Below are 11,866 nucleotides of genomic sequence, written 5' to 3'. Positions count from 1 at the left end.
TAACTCTTAACTTCATTCTCCTTTAATTTTCTTGGCATTGGTTGATAAGATCTTTTCAGTCATTCTAACATGTGTAATTGTATTTTAAATGTATTTTATTGTGTTTGTATAGTTCTTTAAAATTCAGTGATTCTTTCACTCACTTACCAAACTCTGAGAATGACTGAGCTCCACGTTCAACAGGTACACCAGGGCTCCCTTTGTTCTTTAGAAAAAATAGCCAATATTTGTGCAATGGCTTTGATTGATTTTCGATATTTTCTTAGCTTCACAGTTACATGTTCTCACTCATAGAAGGCTTTCTGGTTTTCATGGTGGTGACACCTACACCTTTGTCTGAATAGGTATAGACATTCAGTACTATTTATTGTTTAAATAAACACACCTGTTAGTCATGGTACTTTCACTCACTCACATGAAAAATGGGTAGGTCGAACAAAAGGTTCTATTTAGATGTATATCTGATCCAGATGTAAAAACCTGAAATTAAAAGCTGGAATGTGGATATAATGTCCCATATTCATATTTTGACTTTAATTAGTTTCTCCTTGTCAGTATAAATTACATTGTTTGACAGCACACATTGGATATATGATATCAATATTCAGAACAATGGAAAAGTTCAAGGAACTTCGTGAGAAAGAGTGAATTTTTTTGTTATTTGGGTGTGTCAGCACTTTGCCAAGATCTGGAAGCTGACACAACACATAATACACATACTGTAATCCTAACTGACTTAAAAGAGGAAAAGTTTAGTCTGATTTTATGCCACAGTCAGGAAAAAAGTGTTCTTCTTTCTTTTCATACAGTCATGGCTAAAAAGGCGGTGCCAATGTATTTGAGCATGACTGTGTGCATTTAAAAAGACTGAAAAAATAGCCAATTCAGTTGCTATACATGTAGTACAAGCTACAGCAAAAGTATAATACTGTTAAATAAAGGCAATTTAAAGTGCAATTAAAACCTCTTTACAGAAATATTGATCTCAGAAAGACAGTATTAGATTCACTGGTGTTACTTACAGTTAACGTTAGCTTACCTGTGTTTAACACCTGTGTTCGTAACACATTAGTACTGGTCTGAACTGGTCTCGATGGAAAATCCAGACCTTTTGGACAAAACATTTCTGGTGTGACTCACAAGACAAAGATTGAGCTATTCAGCCACATTGACAATAAGTATCTTTGTAGGAGTCAAGGCGAGGCTTTCAAACCCAAGAACTAAACCAACTGTCAAACACGGTGGCGGTAGCATCATGCTATGGTTTTGTCAGTGATCATGGTGCACTGCACAGTTGATTAAAAAATGAAAAAAAGAGAAGCCCTCAACTGGGTATTCCAATAGGACAAAGATTCCAAACACATCATGAAAACTGCTTTTGGAATTGATAAAGCATACTGTATATCTGAGTATTATAATTTTTACCCAGAGTGGATTAAAGAAAAGCCTAAATGGCTTCCAACCATTAAAAAAAAAATCCTTAATAATGTTGTATAGTCATTGCACCCAGGAAAATTTTCAATAAAAATAAATAGTCACAAGCCCAAAGTGAAAATAAAGTTCATGCCCATCATGAGTTTATGTAAATCTCACTGTATGTGCAGTCAGGCTTTTGTGGGTAAACCCATTGGTTGGATTTTGACAAAATCTAAATATTTTTGGATCTGTTCTAGTTCACCCATGACCCTAATGAGGACATTTTTAGGGCTTAAGCGTTGTGTTTAACTACGCTATTAGGAATGTGTAACTTGGTTAAAGGTCAAGGCCCTTGGATGTTGAATGAAGACTGCTGTTTAGTTTCTTCTTTGAGAGGTCATTGTGTTTGTTTGTGGCATCACATGATACCTTGTCACAGTCTCCTCATAAACTACTTCCCCCATCCATCACAAAGAGATGCACAGAAAATTACAATAGACTGCTTGTTGCGATTATACAGTGTGTGGAAAAAGTATGTGAACCCTTTGAAATGTCTTCAATTTCTGCATAAATTGGTCATCAAATGTAGTCGGACAAAAAAAAAAAAAAACGAAGTCTGCTTAAACTAATACCATACAAACAATGGTGTGTTTTCATATTTTAGAGAAAATAGCATTCAATGGGCAGGGAGGAAAAAATAAGTGAACCCTTGGCTTTAATAATTGTTTGACACTCCTTTGGCAGCAACAACCTTGTAAATCAAACATTTCCTGGAGGTGCAGATCAGACATGCACAACAATCAGGATGCATTTTGGATTATTCGTCTTTACAAAACTGTTGCAGTTCCGCAAAATTCATGGGACGTCTGGTGTGAATAGATCTCTTGAGGTCATACCACAGCATCTCAATTGGTTTGCTGTCAGGACTTTGTCCCGGATCACTCCAGAAGACATATTTTCTTTTTCTGAAGCCATTCTGTTGATTTGTTTGTGTCTTTGAGATCATTGTCCTGTTGTAACACCCACCCTTTTATGAGCTTCAATGTTTGGACAGATGGTCTCAAGTTCTTCTGCAAATAATTTTGCTAAAATTGTGTATTAATTTTTTCATTGATGATAGAAAGCTGTCCAGACCATGGAGTAGCAAACACGCCCATACCATGATAGTCTCTCTACTATGGTTCACACTTGGGATAAAGTTTTGATGTTGGTGTGCTGTGCATTTTTTTTCTCCACACATGATGTTGTGTGTTTCCTCCAAAACAATTCAACTTTGGTTACATCTGTCCATAGAATATTTTCCCAGTAGTGCTGTGGAACATCCAAATGTTCTTTAGCGAACTTAAAAAAATGCAGCAATGTTTTTTTTTGGACAGCAATGGCTTCCTCCTTGGTATTGGTTTATATATATTTGTTGACAGAGATGTTGGCAGGTGCCAGTGATTTCTGAAAGTCTTCAGATGACATACTAGGGTTCCTTTTTTTTTTTTGGAGCATTGAGCATTCTGCGCTGTGCTCTTGCAGTCATCTTTACAGGACGGCCACTCCAGGAAAGAGAAGCAGCAGTCCAAGAGCTTGATTTAAATACACAACACACAATTCTCTTTTTTTTCATATCTCAAGTTTGTGCACGTAAGTCAAAGAAAAAAAATCGACAGCTGGTATCTCAGAAAACTTGTAAGTCGGGTCACTTATATCTCAAGGCACCACTGTTAGTTCAGGTTTGTCTGTCTTATCTTTCCATTTACTTACACAGATAAGATAAACGTACAGCTGCCCTAAATTAACAGCACTGGTAATTAACAATACAGTTTTTCAAATGTTTCTTTAAAGGTTAATACACGAAAAATCTAAATTTAATATTAAAACACAGTACATGTAAAATACCCAAAAACTGAAAAATTAATTCACATTATTTTCATATTGGCATCCACTGTAAACTTTGAGCGAAAGAAGTGCATGTTTTTTGTTTGTTTTGTTTTTCAATTTACCTGAAATGCAATACAGTATTGTTAGTCATGAATTAGCGACCTCTTCAATTTTACTCCCCTTAAGGGCCTCAAGAACAGCCAGGCCACAGCCCCCATTTGCACACATTTAACTTAAAAAGCTACAATTTTGAGTGTAAGCTCCTAATCAACTGACATGATGATGTTCTTGACTTTGTCTGATTTTATTTAGATAATTATTAGATAATAAAACAAAAAAGCTATACTATTTGGAAAGTGCTTGACAGAAATGTTAGGATTATAGAGTTCAGAAGCAGGTCTGTACCTACAACAGAAATTATTCAATGTTTTAATGCTAAGCATTAAATATTAAGAGTCTGAATAATTGTTGTTTTCCTTCCTGCTATCTGCCAGACAGAGAAAAACAACTGGTGGTATAACACTCTATTTACAACATGTTTTATTGTAAAGAAGGTAGAACTTTATATAAGATCACCAATTCTGCACACGGATTTACTCCAGGGGCCTCCCTCACTTCGACCTTGGTGATGACGACTCAGTTTACATGGCGGAGGAATGAAAAATTGAAATATAAAGCAGATATAAATCCATCATAATGTTTCAGGAGTATGTCAGTTCTGATGGTATTCTCCACTCCATGGCCAGGATGAGTTCAAGACAGTCCTTTTCAACTGGCTCTGTTGAACAGATATCCCCTCAGACTCTTTGGTGGAAATACTAGGAAATGAGAAAATGAGGAAAGCTTCAATTGAAAGTGAAATAGTTCAAAGCTTCAAATCCAGATTTCAAATGGATAAGGGGTTGTATTGGGTTGTATTGTCAATTTGATATCTCAAAACAAATTATTGTATTGCCCCTGGATGAAAGTGAAAAGCATTCAAACATAATTTAGGTTTGCTGCCATTCGTCTATTAGTTTGCATGTTGTAAAGCCATACTCTCCTCTGACTTCATTGTCGCATAAAATCATAAACACCAGCCGAATTACATGGCCACAGAAGTCAAAATTATGCTGATCAGAGAAAAAAACAATGAGCAGCTTTGCGTCTTCAATTACACCGTCTGCCAACCAGTAACGTGGAACATGAGAACTTCATTAGGAGGTCCACGGTGAGCCTCTTCTTCAAATGACGCAAAGATTTAGAGCACACAAACACGCTGCAAGCAAACAAAAGACCACAGTGGACAAATTCGTCCACTCAAAACAAATACTCAACATTCCTGACGTGGGGCCACACACATACTGACGTACTCCCATCGTGGTGGGCCACCATTCAAAGACAATATTTCTCAAGAGGAGGATGGACAACATTTGTTGTCTGTAAGAATGTGCAGAAAATGTCCTTGAAAAACGTAATTTGACTTCCAACTGACCCCACATCAGATAACAGATCTCATGCTCTAACCTTCTAAGGGAGGAAGGGTTTTTATTATTGCCTTTCCTCTAAGTTACTTGAAAAACATTAGAAAGCCCGTTGTTTTTTTAATATTTTATGGACAGGTGTCAACTTGAAGAAAAAAAAACCATATTCATGTTAACTGGTCAAGTCAGTGAAAATACCTAGAGGAACTTTAAGAATTACTGTACCTAAATCTTTACTCACATATTTCTGTTATGGTTAATATTTTCCTAGTCAACTGACAAAATTTGAGTAAAAAAAAAAAATAAATTAAAAAAAAGACAGCTTTCTAAAAAACTAACGCGGTTCAAGAGTGCAGGTACTTTTGAAAAAAAGAGCCAAAAAATATTCTTAGTTATCCCTTGTTGTGGTTTTATGACGTGTGCAACCGTATGCAGAACAAAGTACAGCTATCCTGGATATTTTGGTTTCCGACCGTGTCGTCCATCCTCAAACATGGAATGCGCCGACAGCTTGCCCCCACTAGCTTAGCAACATGGAATGCGCCAATACTTTGCCCCTCTATCTTAGCGTAATCGTAGGCACGCGGCTCAAAGGATAGCGTCATATCTACAATGTTGATGATTAATGAGCTTGACTCGCTCACTTCCGACTTTTCAGCGTTCTGCTTTTTACGTCGCGTCGTCACAAACTGTAGAAGGTTTTAAAAGTAACAAGCTCAATTTTAAAATGTAATGAGTATAAAGTACAGATATTTGTGTTTAAAAAGTAAGGAGCTAAAGTAAAAGTCACCATAAAAATAAATACTCAAAAGCAAATACATGAAAAATCTACTTAAGTACAGTAACAAAGTGCTTCATTACTTCCCAACTCTGCCATACTTGCAATACTAGCAGCAGTGGCCGCTCATACAGAGAGCTGAGACTCTGACACTGGTCTTATCAACATAGTGACGATTGATAGCATGTCTCAAACCTCTTTCCTATTGTCAATAATTATTGACCTTTGACCTCCAGGGTAGACCTAAAGACTGGACAGATTAGCTAGAAGTTTACAATATCTGTGTAAACTTTCACTCACAGTGAAGTGAGAAGGAAAATGAAAATGGGGAGGATTCATGTTTGATGTGGGAAGGTCAGTTGAATGCATAAGCATATGACTCTTATTTGAAATTCTATAATTCACATGTAATTTTTGACTTTTTTGTAATAACAAGGTTTCTCAAATTGAATGTGAACCATGAATCCATTTCAGACGTGACTTTTATCTCCTGCTGCCATCGTTGTGTATCAGCAGTTTCCTGCACAGAGACAGAGTAGAGAGGAAGTACCCACATATCCTGACTCCTTCTCCTTTATGTTTATCCATCCATCCATCCACGAAAACAGACCCCCTTTACGCCTCGGCTGCGCCTAGAAATTCTGTCCATAAAGGTTATGAACAGAATTGGTGACAAAGGGCAGCCTTGGCGGAGTCCAACCCTCACCGGAAACGAGCCCGACTTACTGCCGGATATGCAGACCAAACTCTGACTCCGGTCGTACAGGGACCGAACAGCCCGTATCAGGGGATTCGGTACCCCATACTGAAGCACCCCCCCCCCCCCCCCCCCCCCACAGGACTCCCCGAGGGACACGGTCGAACGCCTTCTCCAAGTCCACAAAACACATGTAGACTGGTTGGGAGAACTCCCATGCACCCGCGAGGACCCTGCAGAGGGTCTAGAGCTGGTCCACTGTTCCACGGCCAGGACGAAAACCACACTGCTCCTCCTGAATCTGAGATTCGACTTCCCGACGGACCCTCCTCTCCAGCACCCCTGAATAGACCTTACCAGGGATGCTGAGGAGTGTGATCCCCCTGTAGTTGGAACGCACCCTCCGGTTCCCCTTCTTAAAAAGGGAGACCACCACCCCGGTCTGCCAATCCAGAGGCACTGTCCCCGATGTGCAGGCGATGTTGCAAAGGCGTGTCAACCAGGACAGCCCCACAACATCCATAGCCTTTAGGAACTCCTGGCGAATCTTATCCACCCCCGGGGCCTTGCCACCGAGCAGCTTTTTAACCACCTCGGTGACCTCAACCCCAGAGATAGGGAAGGTGTGTCGGTGGAATTGAGGAGGTCTTCGAAGTATTCTCCCCACCGACTCACAACGTCCCGAGTCCAGGTCACCAGTGCCCCATCCCCACTATACACAGTGTTGATGGTGCACTGCTTCGCCCGCGTCTGGGCAAGGGAAAACTGAGGCCATAGTTTGTCATCAACATAGGGGGTCTTTGAACCGTGCTTTGTCTGGTCCCTCACCTAGGGCCTGTTTGTCATGGCTGACCCTGCCAGGGGCATAAAGCTCCAGACAACTTAGCCCCTTGGATCATTGGGACACACAAACCCCTCCACCACGATAAGGTGACGGCTTCCAGGAGGGGCCTTTATGTTTGTACTCAGAGTAAAGACCCTGACCAATTGTTCTCCTTCCAAGCATACGTTGGACAATAATAAACCACATGCATGCATGCAGGGCATTTCCCATTTATTAATGTCATTATTTGGAAGTCACCGTTCATGTTCTCAGAACGACACAGCCACGGTGGTTGGGTCAGTGATTACTTTTTATGAGTGAGGTAGTGGTACTCTGCACAATACCATACCATAATATCCTGAGAGAAACCATTCTGAGCAAGCCTGCCAAATTGTGAGCCTTCCTTAGCGGCTCACTGAAGCTTTTTGAACATCCATCAAGCAATTAGTTTCACGAAATAACCCAGTTGTGTGTTGAAAGAGGAGGGAGAGTCAGCTCATGTCATGAAGAAATGTCCTGCTTTTTTGAGCGCAGACCTTTGTAAAAACATGCACCCACTCATTTCTATATACGCAGCTTACCAGTACATATTGACGTTCAAGCTAAAGCTACTGCCCCCGCGACCCGACCTCGGATAAGCTGTAGAAAATGGATGGATGGATGGATGGATGGATGAGGGTATGCGCCTTACACACCGCCAAATGACCCAGGAGACTGCTGTGTAACAATATTTACGAAATCATTCAATTATCATTAGTGGGCCTATCCATTTTTATAATGAACTGCACAGGTCACATCAAGTGTGGAAACCCCTGAGACAGAATAATGTAAATGTGCAGTAGATTTACAGTATGTAAAATGAGAACAATCAATTTATACCGTGGTATGGGTGCACGCATCAAACCTGAAAATGCGAACAGTTAATACTCCCAAATAATACTAATACTAATACTATTTCCTCCCTATACTCTATAATGAGCGCAGCAGGAGGACATCTTGCCATAGCAGTCAAACAACTGAACGCTGTAATCGTTTAGTTCTGAGACGCATGCCAACTTCCACCCACACCAGCTGCAAAACATAAGCTTTACAAGCAACAACACTTCAAGACACAACTGTCATCAGTTACATTTATATATACTTTACAGTATGCTGACAGAAATGCTAGCAGCTATGTTAGGTATCTTTATATATATAATAATAAACACTTTTCTGTGACCTTTCATCATCAGACTTTTGCCAAAAGTTGAAGAGCAAAGTAAAATATCTTCATGAATTCCACAATAAAATCAGCATTGCATCATCTGGAAGATTCCAAAACAATGTTGTATATGTGATATTTGGATTTGAGAGTTGTGGAAGAGTCTCTAAATTGCAATGCATAGTGACCCCTTCTCTAACGACCACAGCATTCGAAGAAATCAATTGTGATTCAAAATGAGACATGCATGAGATTTGCCAGGATTCTGAAGAGAAGAACAATCAATGATAAGTACAGAATGGCCAATCTTCCAATTAGGGGTTGCAGCAAATGTTTTGATTTAACAATTTTTTTTTGTTTGTCTGATCCAAGTCCAACATTTTCTCAAAAATTATCCAAAATATATGTAACACCTTCAGTCAGTATGATGCAATTTCAAATTACAACTGTATATATTAATAAACGTATTGTTCACCAAATACTCTGGTGTGAGTGCTACTCCTTCCAAAGAGAAAATGAACATGCCCGGTCCTTCAACTCTTTAGTGTCCCGTACACTTCACAATCAAGTCCCCCATAATTATCTAAACAGAGAATATTCAGATCATTTTTTTTCAACTTTTCAGTAAAAAGATTGACTTTCTTCCATCTTTCAGGGACAGTGTTGATAGCATCTGCAAGTTGTATTATGTAGGCGAGGTGATGTCAAGAGTAAAACCAATATATTGTTCTTCATTTCACATTTTCACACATCCCAATTTTCAATTGAACAAAAGGAGTTTACCAAGGATGACTTGTGGCTTATTTTCAATCTACATACCCACGCGTAATGCAGTGCCGCTCCAGAGCCATAAGAATTCTGTGTAAACAATTATGAGTGCCTTTCGAGCTTTCACCCTTTTTAGAGCCGCTTAGTTAGAGGTTGTAAATAAGTCAGACTTCCATGTTTCATGTTTGACACCCAAATATTTACTTTTCAGTGGTAGGCTAGTGGAAACATTTAAAGCCAAGAGAAACATGTTACGACTTAGAGGAAAAAAACTGGTGCATTTTAGGGCTAACTTGTGGTATGTTAAAAGTTTAAGTAGGATTTAATAAGAATCAGGGGCCTATCTGGTGTGTTCATTGGACAGCTTCCCTCTATATTTCAACTCAGTTGGTGGATCTAAGCCTTATGTCTATTCACCTTCTCAGATGCGTTCAACTGTTTTTTTTTTTTTTAAATCTTTAAAGAGTTTTCAATCACACATCACTTGTAATTCTGATACAACCACAAAAGCAAACAAAATTGGAATAGCAGGTGTGACAGACGTCGGCCTTCTTATACTGTATTTATAAATACTGTATATTTGTTGTTCCCAAATCAAGGTACCTGATAGTGATGATAAAATGTGTCTAATGAGGTACAGATGAAGTTTTTTTATAACAATTTTGTCATACTGTAAACCACTCCCGAACCATATTGTGCATATTTCCCAACAAGAGGATTGTAGCAGTGATACTATGGCTCAAGCACAGACGCTATTGAAAGAAGAATCCAATCCCAATTCTTGTCTGTACCCATTTCTTATTCTTGTTTGTCTCTTTAGAAATCTCTCCCTTGTCTGGTGCTGATCAGCTATAAGTATTGTACATGAGTTGTAATCCATCTCTTACTCGTAATTTCCTCCTGCCAGTCTTTTTTTTGTTTGTCATCAGTTGCTATTTTGGAGAATAATGTGTCCCTTTCAACGGCATCAACTGTACAACATGTGAGGTTCAAAGCAAGTAACTTTCCTATGCGAGAGGATGAGGACCACTTACTGTGTAAGAAGAGTAACGACTCATTACTATACAGCAGTGTTTTCCAAACTTATTGAGCCAAGGCACCCAGAAAAATCTCATGGAACACCACAAAGTAAAAGTATTGAATTAATGATGATCTCGTTTCAATTTACTCACAAATTGAGCCAAATCTGGGCCTGTTGAATTGAACACAAAGTTGATATTCTCACTGGAAGTCATGATTTATTCTGTTGTAGGAAAGGCGAAATGTGGATACACAGGTTTATTGTACATTCTGATTCTGCCATTTAATTGAAAATCAATTAATTGTTCTGCTTTTCAGTATATGTTGTAGATCGATGAACAAAGATATATTTCCAGTTCATATATAGTTTTAGGACAAATTAAGTGGAAATTGATATTTCCCACACAGCACTCTGGTTAGGAATCACTGCTATACAGCAACTTTCCAACATCATCCTTCTGCCAGGGTCACATGATGAAGAGTACTGGAGTGTACTGCAACAACAGCATGTCCTCTACCAATGCACATCTCTCTGACATCCCCCCAACACGCACGCGCACACACACATGGGCAATACAACTAGGGGATATTTTGTTATTGCGTAAATATGTAAAAGCAGTAGTATGTGCTAATGACAACAATGATGGAGTAGAAAAGTTGCTTCTGGAAATAGTTAGGCCATTGACAAGAGTGCACAAATAGGGGGTTTATGTGGTGTGGTAATATCTTTGCCCACTATTGATAATGCTGTGAAGTGACCAATGTGTTGTATGTTTGATGTTGATGTTTACAAAAGAGCTTGTTTCTGTTGATGTTCCTTAAGTGGTCAAAAATGATCGAAATTCATTAACTTTTTAATTAGCAGTGTGCACATTGAATAAATAGTCCGTACACAACAGGCCATTAATCACGTTTTGGAAAAGACTTCCTGATATATATTTATACAACAAGTTGTCATTTGAGGTGGCACGGTGTTCGACTAGTTAGCACATCTGCCTCACAGTTCTGAGGCCCGGGGTTCAAAACCCGGCCCCGCCTGTGTGGAGTTTGCATGTTCTCCCCCTGCCTGCGTGGGTATTCTCTGGGTACTCTGGTTCGCTCCCACATCCCAAAAACATGCATTGTAGGTTGATTGAAGTTTCTAAATTCCCCTTAGGTGTGAATGATTGTTTGTTTCTATGTGCCCTGCGATTGGCTGGCGACCAGTTCAGCATCTACCCCGCCTCTCGTCCGAAGATAGCTGGGATAGGCTCCACCACGCCCATGACCCTAGTGAGGAGAAGCGGAACGGAAGATGAATGAATGAAAAGTTGTCATTTGTTCCTTAGTTTCTTTTATAACTCCATGAATCAAAAGTTGCTCATGACTGGTTGATCTTTTAAGTCACTATGCTGATGAAAGCTTGTTTTCCAAGGACAACAGGCATAATGATGCAAAAGATGACTGTGCAAGGGGCTTTGTTTGTTTGTTTGAAATGAAATGATAACTATTCACGCAGGGAAGAGCCCAAGAGGCTGAGCTGCTCCCGTGACAGAAGTTTTCCAACACAACGGACAGAACTCCTCTTTCATCTCCAATGCAATGTTAGCTCTCCATGAAGACACACAAGAAAAAACAAAAGTATGATTTTACAAAAGCCTACATTCGTAATGAAAGCTGTACACATATACCAAGAAAACACTGACATTTAAGCAAAGCCTCATAATGCCAGGGAAGATAGGGTGAACATGCACAGTAATGGCCACATCATTAGGTACAGCTGCACATTCTACTGAGTTAAAAAAAGAGCTCTATCGCAATCTATAATTTCACTCAAAAATATATATAATTT

The sequence above is a fragment of the Phyllopteryx taeniolatus genome, chromosome 10 (genome assembly GCF_024500385.1).
Source record: "Phyllopteryx taeniolatus isolate TA_2022b chromosome 10, UOR_Ptae_1.2, whole genome shotgun sequence".
NCBI classification, from domain to species: Eukaryota; Metazoa; Chordata; class Actinopteri; order Syngnathiformes; family Syngnathidae; genus Phyllopteryx; species Phyllopteryx taeniolatus.
Note: the sequence above shows the minus strand (reverse complement) of the source record.